The sequence below is a fragment of the Rhinopithecus bieti genome, unplaced genomic scaffold (genome assembly GCF_001698545.2).
Source record: "Rhinopithecus bieti isolate Rb0 unplaced genomic scaffold, ASM169854v2 scaffold_23816, whole genome shotgun sequence".
Classification (NCBI taxonomy): domain Eukaryota; kingdom Metazoa; phylum Chordata; class Mammalia; order Primates; family Cercopithecidae; genus Rhinopithecus; species Rhinopithecus bieti.
The window spans coordinates 157,387-179,708 of NW_016811019.1; the positions used below are offsets into that span (position 1 = coordinate 157,387).

The 22,322-nt window shown below is 41.8% G+C and overlaps 1 long non-coding RNA gene across 1 annotated transcript in view; it reads left to right on the forward strand.

Annotated features, from left to right (window-relative positions):
• LOC108543014 (uncharacterized) overlaps positions 1-20,603 on the forward strand; it is a 35,754-nt gene extending 15,151 nt beyond the window's left edge. Inside the window, exons 3-4 of the long non-coding RNA XR_001889427.1 lie at positions 12,622-12,788; positions 20,510-20,603. This is a non-coding gene — a long non-coding RNA (uncharacterized LOC108543014). The remainder of the gene's footprint in view (positions 1-12,621; positions 12,789-20,509) is intronic.
• The last annotated feature ends 1,719 nt before the right edge of the window (positions 20,604-22,322 follow it).

Below are 22,322 nucleotides of genomic sequence, written 5' to 3' on the forward strand. Positions count from 1 at the left end.
TACAGCTTTATTGTGGTACAATTAATTTACAATAAACAGGACACATTTAAAGTTTACAATTTGATAACTTTTGACATATGTATGCACATGGGAAATCACCCACAATCAAGATTATGCCCTTCTGTAATCCAGGCTTACCTCACTCTTTCCCCACCTCCAGTAATTCACTGATACTCTGTCACCTTAAATCAGTTTTCATTTTCAAGAATTTCATATATATGGAAAAATATAGCATGTACCCATTCTGTCTGGATTCTTCCACTCTGGAAAATAATTTGGGATTCATCCATGTTGTTGCATGTACTAATAATTTATTCCTTTTGTTATTATTATTCTATCACATAGGTATATTGTAACTTCTTTAGCTATTCATTAGTTGATGGACATTTGGGTTGTTTCTAGATTTAAGCTATAACAAATAAAGCTGCTACAGACATTTTTGTACAAGTCTGTGTTGATGTGTGCTTTCCTTTCTCTTGGGTAAATATCTAGAAGTGGAATGATTGGGTTGCATGGTAGATGTACATTTAATTTATTTTTAAAACCGCCAATTTTTTCCAAAATGGTTGTATCCTTCCACATTCTTATGAAGCATTATGAGAATTCCAATTGCTCCACATACTTGACAACAATTAGTAGTCAGTCTTTTGTACTTTTAACCATTGCAGCAGGTGTGTCGTGATATGTTATTGTGTTTCTACTGGTATTTCCCTAATAGTTAATGACGGTAACTATATTTTCAGGTATTTTCCTACCATTGATATATCTTCTTTGGTGAAGACTGTGCAAATCTTTTGTCCTTTTTTAAATTGGGTCAATTGTCTTTTTACAATTGAGTGGAGGAGTTTTCATATAATCTTCACACAAGTCCTTTGTAAGATACGTTTTGCAAATATTTTCTTGTAGTCTATGGCTTGCCTTTTCTTTTGAAAATAAAAGTTTTAATTTTGATAATTTTCTATTTTATTTATGTTTATAATTTGTTTTCTTTGGTACATACTTAAGAAACCTTTGCCAAACCCAAGTATGAAGATTTTCTCCTATGTTATCTGCTAAAAGCTCTGTCGTTTAAACTTACATTTAGGCCTATCATTCATTTCAAATTTATTTTTGCATATGGTGTGAGGTAAAGATGAAAATTCATTTTTCCGCAAATTACAATCTCTCTGGCACCATTTATTGGAGAAAAAATCTCATTTTCCAACTAAATTGCTTTGAGACCATAGGAAATCAGTTGATCAAAAATATGTATATCTATTTCTCTACTCTTTCTTCTGTTCCATTTATCTAAGTATATATTTATGTCAATACTACACTTTCTTGATTATTGTGGCTTTATAATAAACTTGAAATCAAACTTTGTTCCTGTTTTCAATGTTGTTTTGGCTCTTCTAAATTCTAAGCATTTCCATATAAATTTAAAATAAGCTTATGCATATTTAGAAAAAGAAAGCTGCTGGGATTTCTTTGGACTCATGATGAATCTACACATCAATTTGGAGAGAACTGACATCTTACGACTATTGTTTCTTTTGACCCATGAATATAGTTTACATCTCCGTTTACTTCTGCCTTCTTTAACACTCTCAGCAATGCCTAGAGTTTTCATAATTTATATTCTTGCTTTGTTTCTAGTCTTAGGAAGAAAGTATTAATTTTTTCAGGATCAAGCATGATTTTGCTGTAGACTTTTTGCAGATGTACTTTCATTGATTATCCTTACTGTTTTTTATGTCATTGCTTTCTGCTTTTATCTTCATTATGTCCCTTCTTCTGCTAACTTTAGATTTCATTTGTTCTTTTTTTTCTATATTCTAAAGTAGAAGCATTGATTAGAAGTCAGCAAACTTTTTGCACGAAGATTAGAGGATAATTATTTTAGGTTTTGCTATGCATACAGTTAATCAACTTTATTGTTATAGCATGAAAGCAGCCATAGGCCATGCACAAATGAATCAACATGGCTGTGTTTCAATCAAACTTTATTTACAGAAACAGGCAGCAGGTTGGATTTGGCTCATCTGTTATAGTTTGATAACCCTGGTTTAGATCACTTATTTGAGGCCTTTCTTTTTTTCTGGTGTAGGTATTTAGTACTATAAATTTTCCTCTAACTATTGCTTTATATGCATTCCACAAATTTTCATGTGTCACATTTTCACGTTTATTGAGTTCAAAATGTTTTCTAATTTATTTTATTTCTTCTTTTACTGAAGAAATAATTTAACGTAATATCTAGTTTCCAAATATTTGGGGTTTTCCAGATGTCTTGCTGTGATTAATATTTAACTTAAATCCATTCCGATCATAGAACATGCTTGGCATGATTTGAATTCTTTTAAATATATTAAGACTTGTTTTATGGCCCAGAATATAAATGTGTTGAGGTTTGTTTTATGGGCCAGAATATAGTTTTTCTTGGCAAATGTTCCCTGTGCACCTAAAATGAATCTCTATTCTGCTCCTGTTGAGCGGAGTGTTCCATAAATGTCAATTAGGTAGTTGATTGATAGTGTTACTCAATTCCTCTATATCATTCCTGATTTTATGTCTACTTTTTCTATCAATTATTGACAGAGAGGTGTGAAATCTTAGGCTGTAATGGTAGATTTGTTTATGTCTCCTTTTAGCTTTATCAGTTTTTGCTTCATGTATTTTGAAGCTCTATTTTAGGTGCATAAACATTTTCATTGTTATTTTCCATTGATGTGATGACCTCTTTTTCATTAGGAAATGGCCTTCCTCATCCCTGATACTTTGCTTGTTTTACTTTTTATCTTACAAAATAGCTATTCCAGCTTTCTTTTGATTGTTGTTAGCATGGAACATCTTTTTTTCCATCCGTGTGCTTTTAATGTACTTGTGAATTTTATATAAAAAGTATTTTTATAGTTCTATTTTATCTCCCATAGTCATAGCTATGGCTTTCTTTTGTGTCTTAGTGGTTCCTTCACATTTCATGATATATATCTTTAATTTATCACAGCCTACCTTAAAGTTACATATTACCACTTTATATATAATGTAAGAACATTTATCCTCCACCTCCTGGGCTTTGTATTATTTTATTTCTATATACAGTATGTTATAAACCCCACAGTGACATTTCATTAAGCTTACCTTTAAAATCACTTACCTTTTAGAGATTTTAAAATACGAAAATGTATTTTAAGCTTTTCCACATGGTTTTGATTTTCTATACTCTTCATTCCTTTGTGTAGATTCGGATTTGCCATTGGTATCATGTTTCTTCTGCCTGAAGGACTGACTCTTAACATAACCTGCAGCACAGGTCTCTGGTGACAACTTCTTTAAGCTTTTCTATTGCCTGTAAAACTCATTATTTGGACTTCATTTTGGAAATAAATTATCACTGGCAATATAAATCTAAGTTGACTATTTTTTTTGATACTTAACAGAAATTGATCTTCTGTCTTCGGATTACATTGTTTCTAGTGAGAAATTTGCTATTATTCTGATTTTGTTCTCTGTTCACATGTGCTTTTGTGTCTGTTTTAAGATATTCCTTACTACTGGTTTTAAACACTTTGATTTTTATTTGCTTTAGTGCAGTTTTCTTCATGTTTCTTTACTTGAAGTTTGTTAAGCTTCTTGAAATTGTGGGCTTAAACTTTTTATCAGATTAGAAAATTTGTGTCCATTACTTCTTCATATAATTTTTCTGACTCCCTACCCTGCTTCTTTTATGGGCTACAATTACATGGAGGAGAGGTTCCTTGAGGTTGTGCCACATCTCACTGTTGCTCTGTTTCTTTTCAGTTTTTTGTCTTTTTGGGTTTCATTTGTAATGATTTGTATTGCTATGTCTTCAAGTTCAGTAATCTTTTCTTCTGCAATGTCATATCTACTGTCTTCATCCCACATCTTTTCCATCCAACACCTTTTCCATCTCAAATACTGTATTTTGCGTCTCTAGAAGTTCAATTTGAGTCTTTCTAAAATATTTTGTTTGTCTATATTTTCTTGGCCTCAGGGGTCAGAAAACTTATTCTTTAAAGGACCAGATGGTAAACATTTTAGGTTTAAGAAGTTATAAATGTTTTGTCACATTTTTTACAATTTTTTTAAAGTAATCTTTAAAATTTTAAAGAAAAGGAACAACTATTCTTAGCACTTAGACCATATGAAAACAGACTCCAGGCTGGATTTGACCCGCAGACCATTGTTGGAAAACCTTGCTCTCTCTTCTTGAACATAGGAGATACATTTATGACATTTTCAACTCCTTGTATCATCTATGTCATTTTGAGTCTGCTTATATTGATGGATTGATTGACTGATTCCCTCATTATGGTAATATTTTTCTGATTCTTTGTATACCTGGTAATTTTGGTAATTTTTGATTGAGTTGCAAAATTGTGAATTTTACCTTAATACCTGATTTTTGTATTTCTTCAAATATTCTTGAGCATTGCATTGGAACCCTGTTAAATAGCTTGAAAACATCTTGATCGTTTCAAGGCTTTAAGATTTTTTTTTATTGTTTTGTTTTGTTTTTGGCAGAACCAAGGTAGTCTTTAACTGACGGCTGATTCTGGCCCACCACTGAGGCAACAACTGAATACTTTATAAACTGAATAAACTGAACATTTTATCCAGTGCCCTGTGCATTGCAATGTTATTTTTACTCTGGTTGGCAGGAATACAATCTATTCCTAGCCCTGTGTGATCATCAAAAATTGTTTCACCTGCTCTTTTCTGGGCCTTGGAAAGTTTCCTCACAGGTGTGTGTTGATCCTTACTAGGCAGAACCTCTAAGGTGAACCCTCTGGGACTCTCTGGAGCTCTCTCTCCATGCAGCATTCTCCCTGCTGTGCTATTTTCTCCTTTCTGATACTCTGCTCTGAGTATCCTAGCTGTCCCGGCTTCCCCAGATTCTCAATTCTATCTCCTCAACTAGGGAGACTCCCAGGATCTAAGTGATCCCCTTCTCCTCCTAGAAGGTCTCTTGGGGCAGTTCAAGGGCAATCATACTGCTCCCTTCATTGTTGTGCTTCACTCGGGAACCCGAGTGCACTCCAGCAATGCCTGTTGTCCAATGACTGAAAACCGTAATTTCATTTATTTTTTTTTTCTCATTGTTTTGAAGGAGGAAGGTAAATCTGGCCCCTGTTACTCCACCCTGCTCAGTGGTGAAGTCCCGCTTTATGGATTTTGAAGCTCCAGCATTGGCTTCATTCCAGAATCACCTGGAAGAACTGACTTGACTTTATTTCAAACTTTTCTCTGCTACTCTTTATGCATGTATCACCTTGATATTTCTTCTAAAACTTAGTAAGGATTGCCTGGCTGGTGGTATTGTGAGTCATTTTAATTTTCTTCTTTATGCTCTCAGCATTTTTTTTTCTTTTTTTTTTTTTTTTTTTTTTTTTTTTTGAGACAGAGTCTTTCTCTGTCACCCAGGCTGGAGTACAATGGTGGGATCTCGGCTCACTGCAAACTCCACCTCCTGAGTTCAAGCAATTCTCCTGCCTCAGCCTTTTGAGTAGCTGGGATTAGAGGTGTGCACCACCACACGTGACTAATTTTTGTATTTTTAGTAGAGACAGGGTTTCACTATGTTGGTCAGGCTGGTCTCAAATTCCTGACCTCGTGATCCACACCCCCCACCCTTCAGCCTCCCAAAGTGCTGGGATTATAGGCATGAGTCACCGCACCTGGCCAGAATTTTTTTTAAATTAATGACTGCTACTATTTTACAAATTAAGATGTGAGCACTCTCATTGATAGTTACGTTAAATGATGCAAAATCATTCTGTCATTCCAAAATATGAACAAAACACACAAATAGATTATGGAGTAAAATGCAAGGCTATAAATTGTATCCTGCTGCAGGCCACTTCTGACTCTACCCTTACCTCCTGGAAGCACACCCTTTCCTTTGTCATCAGAAGTGCATCAGCTGAAAAACTCAAGGTGAAGTGCCTCTGCTCCTCCAGAGTGGTCTCCTATTCTCACCTGGAAATATGCCTTCGCTCTGCCTGTGCACAGAGACCTATGAACTCCATAGTCCCATCTGGGAAGACCTGCTCCAGTCCTTCAGTGCCTTCTTCATGTGTTCAGGCACTGCTGTCCAGGAGTTGACCGCAGTAGAGTCCTCAGTCAGTGTTTGGGGACTTGACTCATACTCTCAATCTCCAAGAGCCATTCCCTTACTTGGATTTGACTTTCTTCCATAAAGAAGCACAGCCTGACTCCCACACTCTGCATATGGTTATAATGCCAGCCTCAGTCACTGTTCTTGGGAACAGGTGTCATTTCACTGTTTTCCCTCCAGTTGTTTGAAGAGCCTGCCCATTCTGACAAGCATGTAGATGTTTTGTCTGGACTTTTTCATACTTAGATATCAGAACTGTAGGATCATCTTATTTTTCTACATCATATTTAACCTGACTCTGGGCCTCAACTAACCAGGATGTTGGATAAATTCAGTCTCTGTCATTTTAAGAGATGGTTGGATGTAAATGTTTGGGACTTCCGCTGTGTGCCTGCAAAATGGTGAATGATATGTTGATCTATGATTCTGGTCCTTACCATTCTCAATTGCTACCATACCTGTGAGCTCAGAGCTACTGCTTACTGTGCTGTTCCTAAATGAAGGCAGGCCAGGCCATGACACTGTTACCCCTGGTATCACTATTGCTCTGTACTCGCCCCTCTATGAAGCATGAATATGATCAGCTTCTACAATTTTCACAGATAACAAAACCCCAGGCCCCTTTCCAGTCTCCCTTCTCCAATTCTGTCTCCTCCACCTCTTGAATACTGGCTTCACTCCTAGCACCAACAATCTGAAACGTACGTTTTTTACTTATCCTTGAGAATGGATAGATAGGGGAAGTGAATGCATTCATTTAAGTCCTTGAGAAGCAGACATTAAAACAAGGTGAGACATGCAAGAGAGTTGTTGGAGGAGGGGGCAGGAGAAGACGAGGAAGTGTTCAGCCGATGACTTAGATCTGACATCTCTGAAAGGAGAGACAGAAGGAAGAAGGATTCAAAGTAGAAGAGGCTTGGAATGCAGCACCATCTCAATAGTTTAGCAAGACCACTGGAAGGAATGAGGCCAAAGTCATCTATCGGAGACATCCTGCACCTTATGGGGATGGACCTGCCTTGGTATCAGGGCTGTGCTCAGGCATTAGCTGGGAGCAGCCATCAGGAAGTGTAACGTTAGCGTCAATGCAGTAGTGAATTTCATAAGGTCATTGGAATCAAATTCCAAATTGTCCATAGCCTCTGACTTATATTTCCTGTTGTTAAAGGAAGTGTATGGGAAAAGCAGCTGTTGGTTTACAGCTGCTGCAATCACCAAGAAGTGAATCTTGCTGCTTTCACCATGAATCATCAGTGCCAACAGCATCACACATCACACTGACCGTTTCTGCCCTCCACAGGAATGACATCTGTCAAACAATACTTGACAGACATACTTTGCTTTGTTCAAACAATATGAGCCACAGAAAACTAAACCTGCTCCAATAAAGTAGTTAAGTGTTATTATCAAAGCCACTAAATGTACTTCTTGGCACATTATCAGCAGAATGTGGCGGCAGTAGTGTCTGCTATTATGAGCATCATAGCTATGAATTTCTTGACTGTTGGCCAATTGTAAGAGCCACTGGAGCATTACAAGATGCAACCAGTATAGTGGTAGCTGGGTATAAGTTCTGTGCCTACTTAGACGGAAATCTAAGTTGGGTGATGGGTCTTTGAAGGTGCTATGGTCTGAATGTTTCTCTTCTCTAAAAAGTCTTATGCTGAATCCTAATCCTCAAAGTCATGGTACTTTCATGAATCAGATTAGTGCCCTTATAAAAGAGACTCCAGAGAGCTACCTAACCCCTTCCACCATGTGAGGATGCAGCAAGAAGGCACCATCTGTGAAGCAGAGTGGGCCCTCCCCAGACACTGAACCTCTGGCACCTTGATCTTGTATTTCCCAAACTCTGTAAATGTAAGAAATAAATTTCTGGGTGTTTTTGTTTTTGTTTTGTTTTTGAGATGGAGTCTCACTCTGTCACCCAGTCTGGAGGGCAGTAGCATGATCTCAGCTCACTACAACCTCCACCTCCCAGGTTCAAGTGATTCTCCTGCCCCAGTCTCCCGAGTAGCTGGGATTACAGGTGTACATCACCATGCCTGGTTAATTTTTGTATTTTTAGTAGAGATGTGGTTTCACTGGCCAGGCTGGTCTCAAACTCCTGTCCTCAAGTGATCTGCCCACCTCGGCCTTTCAAAATGCTGGGATTACAAGTGTGAGCCACCATGCCCAGCCCTGTCATTTCTAAGTCACCCAGTTTATAGTATTTTTGTTATAACAACCACAGTGAGTAAGACAAAAGGTAAAGCAGATTCAGCCTAATGGACCTTTTTGTCTGCCCTGAGAATTCATGAGGCCACAGTGGCAGAGGCTCAGCCAGCCAGATCACAGGCAGCCTTGCACAACCTCTTCAGAAGTAATTTCCTCGTACCCTCCAGCAAATCTCCTGGAGACCCATACCTCCCTGTGTAAACTGAGGCAGAGGAGTCAAGCCAAACCCAACACCACTCTCTCTATACTCCTCCCCTTCATGTATAAGCTATTGGGCCACATCGCTTGTTTCCGATGTAACCTGCAATAAACATCACTGAAGAATGGATGGCTCTTTGTTTCTGGTAACAAACTGCTCCTTGGCCATTCAAATGCCTCATGGACAGCTTCCCCCTTTGAAGCCTCTCTGGTCCCCCAGTGCATCTGTGGCCTGCAGCTGGGCCCTGCCTAGGTGAAGGGTGGGGCAGAATAGTCTAAGCAGGGCTGTATAGCTGGAGTGGGGCAGTACAGCCTGAGTGGAGCAGCCCACATGGATTAGCCCAAGGATCTGACCACCTGCTGGCAGAGGCCAGAGTGCAGAAGTGATTAATTCCTGGAGATACTTGTCAGTGGTATACCTGGGAGCCACTTTAACTTGCAGAACTGGCAACAGGCTCTTTTTAAGACTATTTTTCCTACTTACTTAATTAGTTCATTTATTCATCATATTCCTGCTGAGGTCCTGCTCTGTGTCAAACCCACCACTAGGCACCTGGAATACAAGGACAAACAGAAGCTACTGAAATTGTTGAAGGGAGGGGCTTGGTCCTGGATTTGGGTCATGGAAGTAGAAAAGAAGGAACTTGGCCCCATTCCCTAGACCCCTGTCCACCAAGAAAAATAAATAAATAAATAAATAACTCCGGGCGAGTCCAATATGCAGCTTGGAATGAGAACTGCTCTGTGGAAGCTTCTGTGACAGGGTCTGGCTCGTGGTAGAATTCAACAAATGAGAGCTCTTGCTTCCTTATTGTTTATTGTGTTACAAGTATTAGTAAAAGTATTAGATTCTAAGCCACTCATTTGAAACCAGTGAACTAAACTTCATTAATTTAAAAAAATCCTGCTGGGTGCCATGGCTCATGCCTGTAATCCCAGCACTTTGGGAGGCCGAGGTGGGTGGATCATGAGATCAGGAGATTGANATAAATAAAAATAATAATAATAAAAGGAAGAAAAAGAAGAAACACGGGTGGATTTGAGAGCCACGTAAGAGGACTAAAACTCAGCTATTTTTAGCACATACTATATGGCCAGGCAGGACCAGCTACCTGATAGGCAGGGCTCATTGCAACATGAAAATGTGAGAACAGTTGTTCCAAAAGCAGGAAAAGCTTTTTCCTTCCTTTCTCAGTCTCTCCATCTCCCTGGACTGCAGCACAATTCGAGAAAGATTCAGCAAGGCTAATGGAAGTCCTCAAGCCAATGTTAAGAAAAGGAAGAAACCTGAATCTTACTGGAATGGGCTTGCCTTAGGGATACTAACTGGGTGAGGCACAGACTTTCATAGGTGCCTAGGTTCCCGTCCTATGACTCAGAGCTACGCCCTCCCCCAGGTCTCTGCTGGGCACAAAAAGCACCAGAAGTTGCTGAGCCAAGAGAGGCAACCGAGTACCTGAGAATCCATTCTAGAGATGTGGTGGATGGGCGGGACCCCCAGTGCTTGTGCCACTCACAACAGACTTCGGTTACAAAACATGTTCAAAGATAGTATTATGGGCTGGGCGCTGTGGCTCACACCTGTAATCCCAGCACTTTCGGAGGCTGACGCGGGCAGATCACCTGAGGTCAGGAGTTCAAGACCAGTCTGGCCAACATCGCAAAACCCCATCTCTACTAAAAATACAAAAATAAGCCAGGCATGGTGCCACACACCTATAGTCCCAGCTACTTGGGAGGCTGAGGCAGGAGAATCACTTGAACCCAGGAAGCGGAGGTTGCAGTGAGCCGAGATGGCACCACTGCACTCCAGCCTAGGCGACAGAGTGAGACTCCATGTCATATATATATATATATATATATACACACACTCTATGTATATATACATATATATTATATATCTATTATATATAATTAATACATTATATACATATATAATATATATTATATATACATATATATTGTAATACATATATACTTTAGAGATAGAGAGAGATGTGGTGGATGGGTGGAACCCCCAGTGCTTATGCCACTCACATTGGACTGCAGTTACAAAACATGTTCAAAGATAGTATTATGGGCTGGGTACCGTGGCTCACACCTGTAATCCCAGCACTTTCAGAGTAAGTTTCGTCGGGAAACTAGGGGGATACTCGTGGGACTTAGGGGAGGGTGTATACAGAAAGTGAGATCTACCTGAGGTGTAAACTCTAAGTAGTTGCTGGGAGGAAGAGGAAGTGGAGCAGAGGAACCTTCCAGCAGAAGGAACAGCATCTGCCAAGGTTCTGTCTGAAGGTGAGGCAAGAGAAAGCAGGGCACAGCTGGGAAACTGCAGCTTCTCTAGCTCAGAGTAATTGAAGTGAAAGCAGGAAGTGGGCAGAAACCAGACTGGACACAGGTAAAAGGGCCATGCAAGGATTTTTTATTTATTTATTTATTCTAAAAGCAAGGGGGGAAGTCCTAAGATGCTTCAAGCCGGGAAGTGAGATGATCAGGAAATTTCACTATGGGAAGGTCACCTTGTCACACTTGCAGAAGTTGGATTGAAGTTGGGCAAGACTGGAGGCAAGGAAGCCAGTAGGGAAACTGGTACCATCGTCCTGGAAAAACAGCCTGGTGGCCTGTGGGATTGGCGAGATATTAAGAGGGCAAAACTGCAGGATGTGATAGACAACTGAACATGATATGTGAAACAGAGGAGAGGGTCATAGAGGATGCTCCTGTCTATCCTCACAAACTGTGTGGATAGTGGTGTCAATTCCCTGAGTGAGGCACTGCGGGGAGAGGAGCAGACTGGGGGGAAGAAGGAGAAGAGCTCAGCTTTTCCATCCACTCCTGGAGCTGCTCAGGGAGGCATCCAGAAGGGAATGTTTGGCAGACACTGGGATGCAGGGCTCTAGTGTCAGGTGAGGATTCCTGGCTTAGGTGAGGCACTGAGAATTTTCAGCATTCCCCTGGTAATTGTTATGAGTTGAACTGTGTCCCCCAAAAAGATGTTGACATTCTCACCCCCAGTACCTGTGAACGTGACTTCTTTTGGAAATAGAGTCTTTGCAGATGATGGAGTTAGGATGAGGTTAAGGTAGGCCCTAACCCAATAGGACCATGTTCTTGAGAAAGAATAAATGTGGATGCAAAGGCAAACATGCATGCAGGGGAGAACGCTATGTGATCATGAGGGCAGAGGTTGGGGTGATGCCTCTGCAAGCCAAGGAATGGCAAAGTTGCCAGAAAACTACCGGAAGCTGGAAGAGCCCCAGAAATTAACACAGCAATGAAGCCACGAGAGGGCAGGAGGTCTTTCCAACCATTCAAACGCCCAATGAGGGAGCAGCAGCCTCTCTGATAAGGAAGCACTATCACCCACCCTTCCAAGCAGATGCTGGGATCGCCAAGCTAAAGGGAGACTAGGTCACAAAAATTCCTTCACTTAAGCCTCTGAGTCATCAATCTCCTCCATCATTTCATACTTATTTTCCTTTTCACATCATAACAAAGTTCACTTTAACTTTGGAGTCAGACACTGTAGTGCTAAAGCACCATAACTACAGTTTCTAGAAGATTACATCCTATCTCATGCTACCTGCTGGGGCTTTTTGTCCCCTTGGGTATCTCATCCTTCTCTTGGCAGTTTCCCATCTTCTTTTACCCCAAAACCCCGATCTTCCATCTGCTATCTCACTTCCCCCTAGCCTGCCTGCCCTCCCTCCTGCCTGCCCTGCTAATTCCCATCATATATCTCTGTGACTGATGAATAGGAAGTTAATCAGAGTGCAGTCAGCTGTACCTTCGAATCATAGACTCATTCTGAGGTGTCTTAATTGAACCGTCTCCCTGGGAAAGACGAACTGTAGATAACAATCAGGAAGGCTTGTGCAAAGGGTAAAGAGATGAGCCTTCTAAAAAGACTATACGTCAAAGTCAGATGATGGGAAACTTAGGTTCACCAAAATCATTCAATCAACCAGTTATTCACTCAACAAATGTTTACTGTGAGCCCCAGACCAGGTTAGGAGCTGGAGGGTATATCTCCAGGAATGTGGGTCTGTAGCTGTCACGCCCTCAAGCTATTTTCTCTGCCTCTGCAGGAAGAAAGCCAAAGGCCATTCAGGGAAGGATGCAGCTGGAGTGGGCTTCCTTGTGACACCAAAGAAAGAGATGACAGGCTGAGAAAGTGGCCCGAGTGTGAAAACTCTCTCAGCACTGGCTAGCTTCACTTGCCAGAAAGAAGCAAAGGAGATTGCCGCAGACACCAGTGAGTTCTTTTCAAAACTGTTTCTTTTTTTTGTCAGACAGAGCTGTCAGGTCACATTTCCCACTCTTCTTGCAGTTGCTTGTATGCATGTTCTGGCCAATGGGAATATGGGCAGGATGGATGGGTGCTCCTCTAGGCCCAACCCACGAAGCCGAGCATCCCACACAATCTTCCACCTCCATTTGCCCAGGCTGTAGGCAGGGTCACAGAGAAGACTGGGGAGGACCCCAAGGCCCTTGGAGGTGGAAGAGCCACCAGAAGGAAGTATTCTTTAGAGTAGAGCCCCACCCTCCCAGCCACTGGCAACCCAACATTGGATGTAAGATGCTAAGCCTTTGAGATTTGGGGGCTGCATTCCAATAGTTCATCTTCCCTAATAAACACAGAGAGTGAAGGGTGGGCTTCACCCCTGCTCTCCATTCCCTGCATCTAAAACTCAGTTTCATTGGTGCCAGGTACATTCAGGCCAAACGTCCCCAAATGAGGGCACAGCTGAAGGGCATGACCCACTCAGAGAGGGCTTTGAAAAGCAGTCTCTTCCTCATTGGCAGAAGCTGTGTCCAGGTGAAGCCAAGTTCTGAGGTGCAAATTTTATTCCCACATATTTCAAAGAGAAAATAAGCCCATTCCACCTCCCTGCTAGAGGAAAGTTAAAAGCAGGGTCTGTAGGCACTGAAGCCTTCTTAGACTCCCTAGGACTCCTGCTCAGGAGTCTCTGGTCATTCAAAATCAGATAAGGACAGAGGCCAAATTCAACTAAAGGTCAATTCCAGCCAGTGTCTATGCTCAGGAAGACTAATTAGCAAAGTCAATCAGGTCCCGTTTATTGTGGAAAAATCATTGGCCCCCTTCAGCAAGTCCATGTATCACCATTCTAGATGTCAGTCCCAGAGAGTGCTAATTTAGCTTGGGCCCCTGCTATGAAATGCAACCCAGCTGATATTCAAACATGCATAAACATCGCCATTTGCTAATAGCGGCTAATGGCTTTAATCACAGAATAAAACAAATCAATAATTAACCTTAGCAAGTAGAAGTGCAACTAGGATTCAAAAATAATGAATTTGTTAATGGTTCTTACTGCCATTAGTGCAAATATGTCAAGGTAAATATGCAGAAATGTGCCCATTTGCAAGGAGCTAATCTGTTCATAAATGATCAGATTATGACTTAAATTGGACCATGTCTTGAAGGAGGGTAATAGGTAACACATCCACCAAGTTATCTCTAATGTATTAAGATACCTATAAGCGACTGGGCATGGTGACTCACGCCTGTAATCCCAGCACTTTGGGAGGCCGAGGCAGGTGGATCACAAGGTCAGGAGATCGAGACCATCCTGACTAATCCAGTAACCCTGTCTCTACTAAAAATAAAAAAAATTAGCCAGGCGTGGTGGCGGGCACCTGTAGTTCCAGCTACTTGGGAGGCCAAGGCAGGAGAATGGCATGAACCCGGGAGGCGGAGCTTGCAGGGAGCTGAGATTGCGCCACTGCACGCCAGCCTGGATGACAGAGCCAGACTCCATCTCAAAAAAAAAAAAAGAAAGAAAGAAAAAGAAAACTATAAGCTTACACATGAAACCATTTATTTACCACCCTTATCCCTATGATGTGTACTGGGTCTATGCCAGAAGAAGATGGCAGAGAATGTAGGAGTGGCCCCTCAGCTTCAGGAGACCAAGTGCCAGCAGATAACAGAATTACAGCAACATGGCAATGGCTCCAACAGAGTGGTGCTTTAAGGCTGAGCCATACACAGGCAGAGGCACAATGACCTGCCTAGGAAGGCCTAGAAAAGGTCATGCTTCTGACAAAGGAGGTGACAATTGAATTAGGTCTATAGGATAGGTAGAAGTGGCCAGATAGACAAAGAACGAAAGGCCAAAAACACAAAAATTAAGAAAAAGAACCTGACGTGTCCTGCATTCAAGTATATCCATGTGGCTGCAAAGCCAGGAGCTCTTGGGCACAGGGGGCGACAGGCTGGTGAGTCAGAGTGAGCCCAGCGCAGAAGGCCTGGGGCATTTTGCTGAGGTTCTTGTTTTGTTTTGGTTTGGTTTTGGTTTTCTAGTAGACAACGAAAGCCACTGACTGACCGACCCATGATTAACTAGAAATAAGATATGGCTGGGCGCGGTGGTTCACGCCTGTAATCCCAGCACTTTGGGAGGCCAAGGCAGGCAGATCACGCGGTCAGGAGACCGAGACCAGCCTGGCTAACATGGTGAAACCTCATCTCTACTAAAAATACTAAAAATTAGCAGGGCATGGTGGTGTGCACCTGTAGTCCCAATTACTCAGGAGGCTGAGGCAGGAGAACTACTTGAACCTGGGAGGCAGAGGTTGCAGTGAGCTGAGATCACGCCAGTCTGCACTCCAGACTGGGTGACAGAGCAAGACTCCATCTCAAAAAACTAAAATAATAAACAGAAATAAGATATAACAGCACTGAGAATTTTGTTTGTATGCCTTTATAGCTGGTAGAAGTAGGCCTTTCTTTGAAGAAATGTATGTTTATCTTGTTTGTCTCAAATCATAAGCAATTACCCTGGAGGCTCAAGTGATGGAATAATTTTCAGGATTTGGGGGGTATGGAGCTGGACAACTTCTGATAAATGCAGAGGTTTTTCACCCAAAGGCCAGCCTGTATTTGGATCAGATTCAGTTTTATTTACAGGTGAATACGATTTGTTTGGTGATGTTTGTTTTTCATCTAAAATTTGAATAAGTACGAGGTTTATTTAGATGCGGTGGCAGAGTCTCTCTCCTGTTTATGAAGAGTGATATGGCAGATGTCTTTGGTTATCAGTGGCCAAAACCCTCTTCCTTCAAGCTGAGAGAGCCTTGATTTTGTTCAAGTGTCCATTCCTCTTCCTCCTGACTTGAGTAAATTCTGATTGGTAAAATCTAACATGGAGGTTGCATTCTCCTTGCTGGTGATTGGTTTAGGCACAGTCCTGCGGCTAAATTCTGACCAACGGGATGTCAGATGAGATCTGTTGGGGCTGCAGGGTAAAGTTTCTCTTTCTGATAAAAAGGAGCACACGCTCGTGTATTCTGTCTCAGGAACTGTCAGGAGGCTATCATGGGAGGACAACCTGAAGACAGCCAGTTCCTAGGAACAGAGCCTGGGTCCTCCATCGTGCAGTTGAGTCCTGGTCACTAACGTGGAGTGACCCTGTGTTCAGGCTTCTTATCTGAGAGAGTAAATCCCTTCTTGTTCAAGGCAGTTGACTCAGATTTCTCCTGTTTGGCCCAGGGCATCCTCACTATCTCAGGGGGGACCGTGGCATACCTGGTTCAGCTGGGACACACCAGTGCCACCATCTTGGTGGTTTATGCCAGCTTTCATTCTGATGAGTCAGAGCCTGTGCTGTTAAATATTTCACCACCCCTTGTCTCAGTGACCTGCAGGAGTCTCTCAGCATGTGCCATGAGCATCTGAGTTGATTGTTTCCAGATGAGCAGAAAGTCCAGATCTTTACAATCTCAAAGAGAAGAAGTACACAATCACAGATTCATTTATTGTTATTTATTGTGCTACTCATTGTTCTGGGTGCTGAGGAAGACACCTCAAACATGTTTTTTACCTCTAAGAACTTAAAGTTTATTAAAGTAAATATGACAGTAACAATAAAATACAGCAAAATGTGATAAATGCCAAAGGGTGACCCCACAGAAGATTCAATGTCTAGCTTTGGGTGTTTAGGAAATTCTTGATAAAGGAAATTCACGGAAGAGGACATCTAATCTGGATATATGCAAAAGGATTAAAAAAGATTAATAGGCCTAGCGCAGTGGCTCACAACTGTAATCCCAGCACTTTGGGAGGCCGAGGCAGCCTGATCACTTGAGGTCAGGAGTTCGAGACCAACCTGGCCAACATGGCAAGACCTCATCTCTACTAAAAATACAAAAATTAGCCTGGCATGGTGGCATGTGCCTGTAATCCTAGCTTTGGGAGGCTGAGGCAGGAGAATCACTTGAACCTGGGAGGTGGAGATTGTAGTGAGCTGAGATCGCGCTACTGCACTCCAGCCTGGATGACAGAGTGAGACTCAGTCTCAAAAAAAAAAAAAAATTAATAACAGTAATGATAACTAACACGTACTGAGTGCTTGGTAGGGGTCAGGCAGTTTTATATGTCCTCTATATTAATTAACTCTTTTAATCTTCACTGCAACATGATAAGGTAGGCGTACTGTTTATCCAATTTACAGATGAAGAAACTGAGGTTCAGAGCAGTTAGGTAACTCACCTAAAATGACACACTCCTTGGATTATGGAGCCAGTATTCACATTCACGCAGCCTGTGAGTGTCCAATGGTAAGAGTGGCATGAATAAAGAAGAAGCCAAGTGAGGGGCTGGGGAATAGGGTTAAAAGGGAAGTGCTGGGAGACAAGGGGTAAAAAGTGGTAGGGGCCAAATCCCAGATACCTGGAATGAGAATATGAGATTTCAATTGCATTTGGAAAATGTAAAGTGCCATTGCCAGTTTTCAGGTCTTGGAAAAGGAGGCTGATGATCGTTCTGTGCTAGAGTAATCAGTTTGATTACAGGGTTGAGAATGGATTCACCAGGGGCACCTCTGGAGGCAGGAAGGCCAGGGCCACAGCTCTAATAGGAGCAGTGGGGATGGAGAGAAGGGGATGGGTTAGGGGATAATTAGAAAGTGATGCCATAGGACTTGGTGACTGTGGAACAAGAGAAGGGGAGAGACTCAGGTAAGTCTCAAGTTTGAGGTTTGGGAGGTAGTTTAAGATGACACCAATAATAAGGGCCATTTCTTGAGCCAAGAATAGTAAGCTCAGCAGGTAAAGGGAATAAAGTTCAACTCGGGAGCCATTGCAAATATTTGGAGCACTAGCTTGATTAGATAAGACAACCAACAGAGAACTGACCAGAAGGTGATCTATGGAGCCACTGGGAAACTAACATATAAGATCAAAAAGCAGGAGCCCTGTGCCATTGTTACAGCCAGATACCTCCTATCACCACTACTGATAGATCCACCCATATCACCATAGCTGGTAGGTATGTGCACCTGTGACCAGGTATACAACCATGGTGACTAACGGCATACCTGGTCACCATAACAGATATTCTGTCATCATGGTGGAAAAATACTACAATGCACCTTTGACAGATACTTCATGTCATAGTGAGAGACAGATACCATCCATCATGATGACACACAAATATACCAATTATTATGGCAGGTACACCATGTCATAGTGACAGACATGACCTCTTCAGCACTGTCTTTACAACCTACCGTGGAATGACCACAGCACATATCTAGTATATCATCACAGCATACCAATACGATGAGTCAGAGTGGGAGAGCAAACTAGCCTGTTGTATGTCAGACAAACAACATCTTAGCAAGTAAAAGACGCAGAGCAGTGGTGTGACAAGTTTACAATGCCATTGTTCTAAGTGAGCTGGATCGCATCCACGCTTGAGGAGAGTGATATTACTCATGTACATAGTTATAAAGCTACTGTATGGTTTTAAACAATGGTGCAGATTTGCATTTTGCTCAAACAGTCCTTGCAATAGGTGCTGAGAACCCACTACTCAGGTTAGAGGCCCCTGTGATGGTTGGTGTTACTGCTATCTGTCCCATCCCTCCATGGAGGCAGCAGTCAGAGGGAAACCAAGAGCTCCTCTAGAATGGCAACCAAGTGTTTTTCACCACTATACTCAGTTTTTTAAAACTACATGGCATTTACTACATGCCGAGCACCATTTTACGTGCTTTCACATTCTAACTTAATCCTTACGCCAACCCCATGGGGCAGGAATATTACTCCCATTTTTCTCATGAAGAAAATGAGGCATGAGAAGGTCATACTGCTATTGGGCAGTGAAGTTGGGATTCGAAGTCAAGCAGCTTGGCCCAAGGCCCATGCTCTTTGTTTATCCCAGATTCCTACCTCTTAACCTCTACACAAATACTGCCTCTGCATCTGTTTAGATTGCTTTCAGTTGCAAGCAACAGAACGCGTGTTAAACTGGCTTGAACAGTAAAAGGAACATACTGGCTCCCAAAACTAAACTGGGTGTGGCCTCAGACAAAGCTTGGTTCAAAGACTTCAGGGATGTGAGCAGGACCTGACTTCTCTTTTCCCCTTTTAAATTTTTGTTATTTTAGATTCGGGGGTGCAGGTTTGTTACAAGGGTATGTTGTATGATGCTGAGGTTTTGGCTTCTATTGATCCTGTTGTTGAAATAGTGAACGCAGTACTCAATAGGAAGTTTTTCAGCCTTTGCTCCCTCCCTCTCTCACCGCTTTTGGAGTCCCCAGTATCTATTTTCCCCATCTTTATGCTGATGGGTACCCAATGTTTAGCTCCCACTTGTAAGTGAGAACATGCAATATTTGGTTTTCTGTTTCTACATTAATTCACTTAGCTAATGGTCTCCAGCTGCATCCATGTTGCTGCAAAGGACATAATTTCATTCTTCTTTATGGCTGCATAGTGTTCCATGGTGTATATGTACCATATTTTCTTTATTCAGTCCACCGCTGATGAGCACCTAGGTTGATTCTATCTTTGCTATTGTGAATAGTGCTACAATAAACATATCAGTGCAGGCGTTTTTTGTTTTGGTTTTGGTAAAACATTTTATTTTCCTCTGGGTATATACCCAGTAATGGAGTTGCTGGGTCAAATGGTAGTTCTATTTTTACTTCTTTGAGAAATCTCCAAACTGATTTCCACAGGGGCTGAACTAATTTACATTTTTACCAACAGTATATAAGCATTCTCTTTTCTCTGCAACCTCACCAACATCTGTTGCTTTCTGACTTTTCAGTAATAGCTATTTGGGCTGGTATGAAATCATGTCTCATTGTGGTTTTCATTTGCATTTCTCTGATAGTGACGTTGAGCATTTTTTCATATGTTCGTTAACTGTTTATATGTCTTCTTTTGATAAGTGTCTGTTCGTGTCCTCTGCCCACTTTTTAGTGGGGTTGCTTTTTGCTTGTTGATTTGAGTTTCTTATCAATTATGGATATTAGTTATTTGTCAGGTACATAGTCTGCAAATATTATCTCCTATTCTGTATATTGTCTGTTTATTCTCCCTCAGTCCCTGCAGAAGCCTTTACCAAGAATCAAAGCTCAGGAAATGCTGTAGGTAGATTACTACGTCTGCTTCATTCTCAGCAAGCAATATCCTCCTGCCCCCAAACCCAGATAGCTTCTTTTGCTGTGCAGAGGCACTTTAGTTTAATTAGGTACAACTGTCAATTTTTGGTTTTGTTGTATTTGCTTTTGAGGACTTAGTCATAAATTCTCTGCCTAGGCTGATGTCTAAAAGAGTATTTCCTAGGTTTTCTTCTATAATTTTATGGTTTGAGTTTTACACTTAAGTCTTTAAACCATCTCAAGTTAATTTTTGTATATGCTGAGAGCTAGGAGAAAAGTTTCATTCTTCTGCGTATGGCTAGCCAGTTTTCCAAGGACCATTTATTGAATAGGGGGTCTTTTCCCATTGTTTATTTTTGTTAACTTTGTCAAAGATCAGTTGGTTGTAGATGTGCAACTTTATTTCTGAGTTCTCTATTCTGTTCCATTGATCTATGTGTCTATTTGTGTACCAGTGCCATGCTATTCAAGCTACTATAGCCTTGTAGTAGAGTTTGACTGACTTTTCACTCTTAATATCTCATTTAAACCTTCTTGGCCTTGGCTCTGTCTTCTGCAGACTCCCTGTGATTGTTGCCAAATGACAGCCCTCAGCCCCTGGACATGCTTTCAGGTCCTGATCCAGAGGAAGAGAGAGGTCCACATATCTAATATCTCAAATAAAAGTCTTTTGGATTGACTCCTGCTCATTGTTAATGACCTGAGTTAAGTCATGGGATGTTCATCAAACTAATCACTGTGACCAGCTGCTGGGAGAATGGTGCATGCCAGTGGGATTCACTGATCCAGTTAAGAAGAACCCACACCTAAAACTGGGGAGAAAAGCAACCTCTTCTAAACCAGAGACATGGCAATCTTCCTTTTGGTAGATAAAATGGTGAAATAAAGCAAGAGAAGAAAACCAAAAAAATGTCCATTATGCCATCTCATCCCCACCACCTAGGTTGATACTTGGCACACAGTAAATGCTCACAGTGTGTTTGCTGTATTGACAGATGGACAGAGGGATGGAAGGAGGGAGGGAGGGATGGATGGATAGATGGTAGATGCATGAAAAACTAATGATTAGGACAGAAGAGCTGTGTTGGAACATTTTCTAACCTTCAGAAACTCCAAATTGGTTGCCAGGAAGAGTTACCTGGATCATGGAAGAAGGGGGAACCGACTGAAATCCCTGACCTGAATGAGACATGTTTCTCCCAGAACTCACAACTTTGCCCACAAAGTCCCTTCTGTGGTTACGATTAGGCTGTTGGCTTAGGTAACCATTCTAGACTTTTGAATTTGAGAGAAGACTTATTTGCATCTCTTCAGGGTCCGAAGTGAGTCCAGTTCTTCCCTCTGGAGTGAAATTCGCGGATCATAATGTAAGGCTCAACTGCCTCCCCCTTGCGCAGTCACGGTCCTTGGGTACCTCCAGGGAAAACTATTGTGTCCCCACCTTTGCTTGAAAGCCTCCCGGATTTGGTTTCTGTGTTTAAGATGATTTATTCTGCATTTGGTTTAAGTGTATTTCATTTTAAACCACTTGGAAGGCCACTGAGGAAGGAAAATATAAAGGAAAACATACTTTCCATGAAGGAAAATGTCAGTTCTCCTCTTTTACAGCATAAACATAAAAGGTTAGAATTTACTCCACTCTAGTCCCCTTAAATAAATCAGTCCAACTGTGCACACTGGGCCCAGGAATAATTAAAGGACCCTATAGGCATGGGCATAAGAGCAGCCCTGGTTCCTTGATGTCCGTCTCCTTGCCCCATCACCCACACCCAGGCACTGCACCCTGGCACCCAGGGTTTCCCTGGAGCTAATTGATGGACAACATATTTGGACTCAATTTTCAGCTTTGGGTCCAAAACCCCCAGTAGATATGACTTGCCATATTGACATTTCCACTCCACATCACACCCTAGGCCCAGGGGACCACTGTCAAACTCTAGCCCCTGCCTGATACCAGGAGAGGCCAATGAGACAGAAAGGAAGATCCTTAGAATCATAGAAAGCTCCTAGAGGTTGTATTGCCAAACACCTAATAATGCAATTGAGAAACATAAAATGCAAAAGGGAAAGGAACTTGCCTAGGGCCACACTGAGATAAAAACCAGACTTAAAACTGAAGCCTCCCAGCTCCCAGGCCAGGGCTTTGTCCAGCACTTCATGGCCTTACAAGCTTGGTTTTGCAAAATAGCCACACCTTCCCCATGCCATGTACATCTTGAGGATCCTATATGTCTCCATTTGTGTGTTCATGTGTGTACATGCACATACAGGAAAAGGCGATGGTAAAGAGGAAAGATATGAAGACTTTCAGAGGACATTTACAGGACATAGCACAAACATCCCTCCAGCCTGGCAATCCCCACCTAGTTAAA